This window comes from Stegostoma tigrinum, chromosome 26 (genome assembly GCF_030684315.1).
Source record: "Stegostoma tigrinum isolate sSteTig4 chromosome 26, sSteTig4.hap1, whole genome shotgun sequence".
NCBI lineage: Eukaryota > Metazoa > Chordata > Chondrichthyes > Orectolobiformes > Stegostomatidae > Stegostoma > Stegostoma tigrinum.
Genome location: NC_081379.1, coordinates 37,865,073 through 37,871,072, shown reverse-complemented (window position 1 = coordinate 37,871,072; position 6,000 = coordinate 37,865,073). Strand labels below are relative to the sequence as shown.

At 44.1% G+C, this 6,000-nt stretch overlaps 4 non-coding genes across 4 annotated transcripts; 3 read left to right on the top strand and 1 right to left on the bottom strand.

Annotated features, from left to right (window-relative positions):
* The first annotated feature begins 401 nt into the window (after nt 1-401).
* LOC125464377 (U6 spliceosomal RNA) lies at nt 402-508 on the top strand. The gene has a single exon (XR_007250010.1). It is a non-coding gene; the product is annotated as a U6 spliceosomal RNA (small nuclear RNA).
* Nucleotides 509-2,263: 1,755 nt separating this feature from the next.
* Nucleotides 2,264-2,370, bottom strand: LOC125464376 (U6 spliceosomal RNA). The gene has a single exon (XR_007250009.1). It is a non-coding gene; the product is annotated as a U6 spliceosomal RNA (small nuclear RNA).
* A 2,893-nt stretch (nt 2,371-5,263) lies between these two features.
* LOC125464375 (U6 spliceosomal RNA) lies at nt 5,264-5,370 on the top strand. The gene has a single exon (XR_007250008.1). It is a non-coding gene; the product is annotated as a U6 spliceosomal RNA (small nuclear RNA).
* A 189-nt stretch (nt 5,371-5,559) lies between these two features.
* On the top strand, nt 5,560-5,663 carry LOC125464382 (U6 spliceosomal RNA). The gene has a single exon (XR_007250014.1). It is a non-coding gene; the product is annotated as a U6 spliceosomal RNA (small nuclear RNA).
* Nucleotides 5,664-6,000: the final 337 nt, after the last annotated feature.

Below are 6,000 nucleotides of genomic sequence, written 5' to 3'. Positions count from 1 at the left end.
CTTCTCTCACTAATGCCAGAATAAGGAGCGAGGCTCCATAAGCTTTCAAATAAACCTGTCTGGACTATTATATGGTGCTGTGTAATTTTTAACTATGTTTATTCAGCCACAGCAATAGACTGCGCCCAACAAAGCAACAATCCCCGCCCACTCCAACATCAGACAGATCAAGCCAATGAAAAGATGCTGTAAATATTTGCATTCACTAAACCTAATCCAATGTGATAATATGCAATTACATATGTTGCAAGTTTCAATAGCCCATACACGATTAAAGATCAGATGTCTGATTTATCAATCATTACATTGTTTATTCCATATGATGAAAAAAACTTTCACCACAATATAGAAGTGTGTGGGGTTATGTAGGTTTATAAGGCACTCCACACTCATTCACAAACGTGCTCGCTTCGGCAGCACATATACTAAAATTGGAACGATACAGAGAAGATTAGCATGGCCCCTGCGCAAGGATGACACGCAAATTCGTGAAGCGTTCCATATTTTGCTCATCACCCACATTATATTTCACTTCTAAAACATTACATTTCACCCACTGCAAAGTGTCCAATCTCCCTTTAACTCACCGGCATCCATTACCCTTGGAATTTACTCCAGCAAAATATTTGTTGTTTAAAAAGATAATAAATAATTATTGAAAATAACAAAATACTACAGAAGCCACAAATCCTGAGGGTAAACCCCATTGCTGATAACATTCAGTAAAAATAAGCCACATCTACAGGTACAATGCATGGTGGAAGAGAAAAACAGCTGGACGCCAAAGTTGTGGGCCAGAGATAATAGGAACTACAGATGCTGGAGAATCTGAGATAACAAAGTGTCGAGCTGGATGATCACAGCAGGCCAAGCAGCATCAGAGGAGCAGGAAAGCCGACATTTAGAGCCTAGACCATTCATCAGAAATGGTGGAGGGTTATACGATTCTGAAATAAATAGGGAGAGAGGGGAGGCGGATCGAAGGTGGATGGAAGAGAAGATCGGTGGCGAGGAGACAGACAAGGCGGGGATGGAGCCAGTAAAGGTGAGAGTAGGTGGGGGGAGGGGACTGGTCAGTCCGGGGAGGACGGACAGGTCAAGGGGGCGGGATGAGGCTGGTCGTTTGGGATTGGGGGTGCGGCTTGAGGTGGGAGTAGGGGATAGGTGAGAGGAAGAACAGGTTAGGGAGGTGGGGAGCAGCTGGGCTGGTTTTGGGATGCGGTGGGGGACGGGGAGATTTTGAAGCTGGTGAAGTCCACATTGACACCATTGGGCTGCAGGGTTCCCAAGCAGAATATGAGTTGCTGTTCCTGCAACCTTCGGGTGGCAACTTGGCAGGACCGACTTTTGCCGTTTTAAATATATTTACTTCAGGGGTGAAAGGGGGACTGGACAGTACTAACAAACTGGTGGAGGGTGTGGACTGAGGAACAGAGTTTTATAGAAAGTGAATGATATGAGAACAGCACATTCTGGAAAGGGGAGATTAAAGTTTATCCGTTACTGGGCGAGGGGTGCACTGTGTCTGTGAAATCGGCCAAATGCTGGACACTGATTTTGTGAACTGGAGTTGTGGGGGATGAGGTCTGGCTATGTTCCTGGAGGAAGGACTCTGAACTAATCGATGGTCTGTTGTTAAATCCAAAACATGACCTTTGTAAATGGTCCACTTTGTAAATGACCCACTGTGTTATGTACGTAGTTAGTGTGCTGCCTCTCTGAGGGAGCTGGTCAGGTGACCTCATCCCCTTACAGCTCCAATTCGCTGTCAGTCTCTAACATTTGGCTGACTTCACAGAGACACCGCAGTCCACGACTTGTATTGGAGAATCTCTCATCGCTCCTTGTCAGAAAGTGAATCTGCTGTTCTTATATCACTCACTTTGGATTAAATGCCTCTCCTAAAACGCAACTTCCATCTCTATTCCTAAATTCACACCCTCCATCAGTTTATTAGGACTGTCCAGTCCTCCTTTCACAGCATTTCTTTTACTCTTTTAATATCTGGAGTAAATATATTTAAAACGGCAGAAGTCAGTGCTGCCGAGTTGGTCCACAACCTTGGGGTCAAGCTGCTTTCTGTCTTCCAGCATATAACGTGCCTGAAGATATGGCTTTTCTTTCAAGAACTATTTTATCACTATCTTATTAAAAAACTTAAATATTTTGCTGAAGATCGTAAATCTCAAGGATTGTGAGATGCTGGTGAGTGAATGGGAGGTTGAATACTTTGCAGAGTGTGAAATATAACGTGGGCAATGAGCAAAATATGGAACGCTTCACGAATTTGCGTGTCATCCTTGCGCAGGGGCCATGCTAATCTTCTCTGTATCGTTCCAATTTTAGTATATGTGCTGCCGAAGCGAGCACGTACAAATAATCGAACTGAGTGCCTTATAAACCTACAAAACCTTACACACTTCTGTATTACGGTGATTCTTTTTTCGTTCATCATATGGAATAGACAATATCATGAGTAATAAAATAGACATCTGAGCTTTAATTATGTACGGGTTATTGAAACTTACAACGTATGTAATATTATATTATTACATTGGGTTAGGTTTAGTGAATGTTAATAATTAAAACATCTTTTCATTGGCTTGATCAGTCTGACATTTAATGTGGGTGGAATTTGTTGTGAGGACAGGCGCGGCCTGTTGCCATGCCATGATTGGTGGGTAGTGCCTGTTGCCACAGCCTGAGGTGGGCATATGTTGCCATGGCGAACAGTGGTGGGCTTTGTTCTTGCCCAGTGGGCAGGGCCAATTGCTCTGCTGTTTCAGGCTGTGGGGGGTGAGCAGGCAGCTCTTGTTTCTCTATGCCAGATTTGGGAGTGAGTCACTGAGTTTTTACAGCAGGGGAAGAGATCCTTCAATCCATTGTGCCCATGCTGCTCCCTTGTGTGTAATTCCCAGTTTTAACAACTTAACAACTGGCAACAAGTGTGGGATCAGATATATTACTGGTTGCAAATTACGTTTTGTTTTTGATGTTAGGAGAGGGAACCCTGATTTCAGAAATGTTGGCATGGGTTGAGGAGGTAACGTGGAGGGAGACTTTCACAGGTCCTGGGTTGCAGTTGACACCAGGAAAGAGGGTAGTTACCAGGTAGTGAGCCAGAAACAGTGGTCGTGAAGCAGATCAGGCCGACAGCTGAAGAAGAGAGTTTGCACTGAAGTGCGAACTGAATCACAGATAATTGTTGCCAGGGGACTTGGGCTGTGGGCAATGGGAGGGACGGATGGTACATTAGTAGTTGGTGAGGGAGTGGCTGATGGGGAAGGGTCTTGGACCGAGAACAGCCACTAGGCTCAAGTGGTAGGAAATATTCCCTCTGGTGGGGATCAAAATAACAGGACAATTTGTCGCAATGAGACTGTCTGATGAAGTGTCAAAAAATTGGACCTTATACACAGAATGCTTGAATTTATTCTTAAAGGCAAATAAAGTGGCTGAGGACATCATTGCACCAGTTTACTTAAGTCCAATGGGAGCAAGACTTTTACAATTCTAAGGAGTCTGATACCACCAGAAAAATCCGAGGAGAAGACATTTCAAGAGCTATGCAAAGTGTTAGGAAGTTATTTTCCATTCAAACTGCCAATGGTTGTGGAATGTTTCTGTTTTACAAACAGGTACAGCATGAACGAGAGTCCATCAATCCCAACTTGTGATCAACTTAAAGATGCCTTGTGGGACGACACAGTGTGGAGTTGGAGCAACACAGCAGGCCAGGTAGTATCAGAGGAGCAGGAAAGCTGACGTTTCGGGTTGGGACCCTTCTGCCTGCTGTGTTCCTCCTGCTCCTCACTGTGTTATTTCTGACTCCAGCATTGACAGTTCTTACTATCTCTGCCTTGTGAGACTATTTGGTTTGTGGTGTCCAACATGAAGTCATCCAATGGAAGATACTAACAATGAGAGAGATATAGATTTCAAGGCAGATTTTGAAATGGCTATCTCAGTAATGTCCACCAGCAAAGCAACACAGTTCGCTGTCGGCTCTCAGGTGCATATAATAGTGGTAACTCGGCAGAGTGTGGTACTAACTGTAGAATGCCACTGATATGGTAAGAGTGGCCATAAGGAGTTGACGTGTTTGACTCAAGTAGCCTAGTGCCGGATGTGTGATTGGGCTATATTGCCTGAAATTGTTGGATTCAACTCAAGTAAGAGATGTTTAAAGGGGACGAGTCATAGGGCAATGCATAAGGCACATGTCACCAGGCTGGGAGTAGACAGGGAGAGCAAAGACAGGATTGACAGTGAGAAAATTGGGCTTCATGATGAGGGAAAGAACCAGGGGGTTCAGTCTGAAGGTGAACAGGAGATATAAAGTGAATTAAATATGTTTCTTTCTCATTCAGAAGGCAGTGGGTATCTGGAATTCACTGTCTGTAAATCTGATAGAGGGAAGTCTCAAGATATTTAAGACTCATTTATATAAACAGTGAAACATGATAGCGTATGAATAAAGTGGTGGAAAGTGGAATTAGATACTTGACAGCCAGCATGGGATGCAATGGTTGAAGGATCTCTTTCCCTTTTGTTAAAATTCTGTGATTTACTCCCTAGCCTGGCATAGAGAAAACAGGAGCTAAAACAGTGTAGAGCTGGAGGAACACAGCAGGCCGAGCAGCATCACAGGAGTAGGAAAGTCGACGGTTCGTGTCGGGTCCTTCTGATGCTGCCTGGCCTGCTGTGTTCCTCCAGCTCCACACTGCGTTATCTCTCACTCCAGCATCACCAGTTCTTACTATCTCGGAGAAACAACATCTGCCTACTCGCCCCAGCTTCACGCAGCAGAGCAATGGGACCTACTCACTGGTCCGCAACCACACCAACATCCGTCGATATTGCAACGCGCCACGCCCATCACACTCGCGTTGGCAACAGTCAGCGCCCTCCATTCATACCATGAAAACAGGTCATGCCCACCTTGCGCAGAAAACCCCGCCCATTGGCCTTATTTGGTGACAGACCACACCCACTTAGAAAAACCAGCAGGTCCGCCCAATGGACACACGCTTTTGACTTTATTTACATTGATTTACCCGAATCCAGCGCAGTAAATTAGATTATGCCACCTGTATACTTCAAGAAATTATGCATAATAAAAGCATAGATTTTTAATGTCTCGCTGAACCACACAGCATGTCCCAAATGATTGCAAAAATGAATTAAAAGGAACAATCACCATGATATAGTTTTGGTTGGATTTTTCAAGATTCATAAAGTAATCCGGGTCAAGTATTCGAACGTGCTCGCTTCGGCAGCACATATACTAAAATTGGAACGATACAGAGAAGATTAGCATGGCCCCTGCGCAAGGATGACACGCAAATTCGTGAAGCGTTCCATATTTTACACTTTCACCATGCATTATCTCACTTGTTATAATGTGTCTGCGCGGACCCCAGGCACCAATCCCAGGTGACACCTGATTCAAGATAACAAAGTGTGAAGCTGGATGAACACAGCAGGCCAAGCAGCATCTCAGGAGCACAATAATAAAATAAAATTCCCATTTTCACTTACACCTGGATTCAGCTCGTCATCGACTTCATTCACTAAATACTAAATTTGGAATGACGCAGACAATATTAGCATGGGTCCTGCGCACGAATGATGTGGAAATTCATGGAGCATTCCATATATTACAATTTCATCACCTTACATTTTATCCACTACAAAGTGTCTGTGTGGGCCCAGACATCAAACTCAGGTTATATCTGGATACACCTCCTACTCATGTTCATTCGCTGTCCAATGTTCAATGATCATTGAACGCTGTTCTGAGGAAGGGTCACTGGACCTGAAACGATAACTCTGATTTCTCTTCACAGCTACAGCCAGGCCTGCTGACCTTTTCCAGCAATTTCTGTTTTTGTTTCTGATTTACACCATCGTCAGGTCTTTGGGCTTTCATTCACTTTAATCTCCTTTTCACTCTACAGGATCCCACAAGTTTGGGCTTTACTCTCTTTTAAGTTTTTA